The 2,057-nt window shown below is 39.1% G+C and overlaps 1 non-coding gene across 1 annotated transcript; it reads left to right on the forward strand.

Annotated features, from left to right (window-relative positions):
• Positions 1–1,498: 1,498 nt before the first annotated feature.
• Positions 1,499–1,571, forward strand: trnav-uac (transfer RNA valine (anticodon UAC)). Its single transcript has one exon. It is a non-coding gene; the product is annotated as a tRNA-Val (tRNA).
• The last annotated feature ends 486 nt before the right edge of the window (positions 1,572–2,057 follow it).

Consider the following 2,057-nt stretch of genomic DNA (forward strand, 5'->3'; position numbering starts at 1 on the left):
ACGGAAAGAGAATATTGATTTTAAATGATGATAAGGGCAGAACATTTTATCTGAGTATCAATGCCAAATTAGCATTACACTCACTCTTATTGTCAAACTTCTTTTGGAACAAGTTTAACTAATAATTAGGGGGCAGTTAAAGTTTCACCCAAAGCTGATTATGTAATAAGCATACCCTCAGGTTTTTGACATAAATTACTCACAAAACATTCCCTCTAAGATAAACTGTCGTGTATGACTTCTTCTCTGTGATACATGGTTCCCCTGAACAGTTTTTGCCTCGCAGAGACTGCTTGAGGTGCACGTAAAGTCACTTGGATAGTATAGAACTCATGCTTAGTTTACATACATACAGTAATGTGAAAGGTAAAGCTTTAAATATTCTCCACAGTTACTAAAGATGATTTTCAGCTTTACATATTTAAACAATGTTCACACAGTCATCATTAACTTCACTTGGTTCAGATGAGGTGAAAAGCCTGTTAGCGACCAGCTAAAGGGATTTTTATTTATATTTTTGGACTTTGCTGAACATAGGGGTCACTAATATCACTGTTAGTGACCCTATGCTGCCTGACAATCTGTGAAATTCCCTTTGACAGTAAACCATCAGGCATGCTGAATCAGTTAGCAATGACAAGCTGAGAAAAAGCTGTGAAACCTGCTGCACAGTCAGAACAGCAGCAGGCCTTGATCTCGTATTCTCTGTATCCCTGTAAAGGTGTGAATTCGCCTCAGGTTTATTGATCTTTTAAACTGGGTTCTGATGCAAAGCAAAGCCCCTCCATACTGTATGTTAGACCTGCTGCTGCCCCCTGTGTCTTTGAAATCCAACGTCCAGATACAGCATTTGCAGACACGTTGCCATTGCCTCTGGTTCATATCAATCTGCTTATGGGACCATTCAGTCTCACATTCATGCAGAAAATTGTGTTTATTTAGTGACTTTCTACATTATGATGAAAACCATATTGTCGGGGGGAGGATATGTATCAAGTGTTCAGTCTGGTTGATCGCCTAGTTTGAACATGCAGAGGTGAAAGTGATGGTGTGCAGATTTAATGAGAATGAAGAGAGGATGAGAGGTGAATTAATCGGTACTGGGTTCAGGCCTGCCGCTAACTGGCGCTCCTACCGCTGAGTACACAAAGCAGGCAGGTATGATGCAACGGCCGCACCCCTGGGATAAGATGGTTCATGTAGCTATCAGAGTAGGATATAGAGCGCTCAGATTCTACAGTTGAGAGCAAATGTCAGGCAACACATTGATAAATCCCAGCAAATTGAACTGAGCATGTTTAGATCTAAAGGGGATCCTCATCAGACAGTATCAGAGAATTTTGTCTTTATGAGTACAGTATGTGGATCTTTTGTCTGATTTTTGCCTTCATATCTGTTGACTTAGAGTTAAAAAAAAAACTGGCCTAAACATCCACCCTGGCTGCTCTGTAGGCCACTCTGACCTCTGGTCTCAATTGAGAGGCCAGGTAAATACAGTGGTTCCATAGTGTAGTGGTTATCACGTCTGCTTTACACGCAGAAGGTCCTGGGTTCAATCCCCAGTGGAACCAAAGGTTTGTCTCACTTTTTTGAAAATAGTCTCAATTATAAACACACTAGGTTGAGGTTGATGCAATTGTAGTTTTGTTCTGTTTGCACAATGACAATTAAGTTGTTGAATCTTACATACTGAAAATATATTTTCTCTATATTTATATTCAAAATCATAGAACCTCTAACAAATTAGTGAAATAAAAGGATCTGAACTACTCTATCAAGACTCAATCACACAGCAGAAATCACACTATGTAAGAGTAATATTACATAATATAAACTATAGACAAAATGTGACAATGTGGATATTGAGGTATCTCCCCCTAGTGTAAGGATTAACGTGGTGATCACATACCATAATGTCCCTGGATTAAGTCTGACCAGCCTTTGTTGTATCTCCTCCTCCCTCATTTCCTGTCATTTCTCTACTGTCTGTGCTAAAGGCTTAAAATGCCCATAAAATGTGTATTGCGTCATTTAAACATTAAAAATACAATGCAAAA

This window comes from Lates calcarifer, linkage group LG3, assembly GCF_001640805.2.
Source record: "Lates calcarifer isolate ASB-BC8 linkage group LG3, TLL_Latcal_v3, whole genome shotgun sequence".
Lineage (NCBI taxonomy): Eukaryota > Metazoa > Chordata > Actinopteri > Centropomidae > Lates > Lates calcarifer.